This window comes from Aplidium turbinatum, chromosome 18 (assembly GCF_918807975.1).
Source record: "Aplidium turbinatum chromosome 18, kaAplTurb1.1, whole genome shotgun sequence".
Taxonomy (NCBI): Eukaryota; Metazoa; Chordata; class Ascidiacea; order Aplousobranchia; family Polyclinidae; genus Aplidium; species Aplidium turbinatum.
This window is the reverse complement of record NC_137489.1, coordinates 14168261-14168592: the sequence shown is the minus strand read 5'-3', so window position 1 is coordinate 14168592 and position 332 is coordinate 14168261.

Genomic DNA, 332 nt, shown 5'->3' with positions numbered 1-332 from the left:
TCTTTTTTGGAATAGTATATTAGCCCAAGCTGGACATTGACTGTCACTGCACAATCAAGCCGACGTAGAGCAAGACACTATTATTTGATGAACTTACAGACTTGTCTGCTTAAAATAAGGGTTCAATCAGAATTCAAGCAATATGATGTTGTTAAAATGAAATATATTGGAAAAATTCTGTAGTTTTATAGAAATATTAAGAAAGCATTATGCCCTAAACACGTCATATGAAACACACATAATTATAAACAGTAATCTGTTAAATAAATGACAAAAATAGGCTACATAGTTTATTGCATATTGTCCTCTGTCAATATAGAAACTTTGCATTC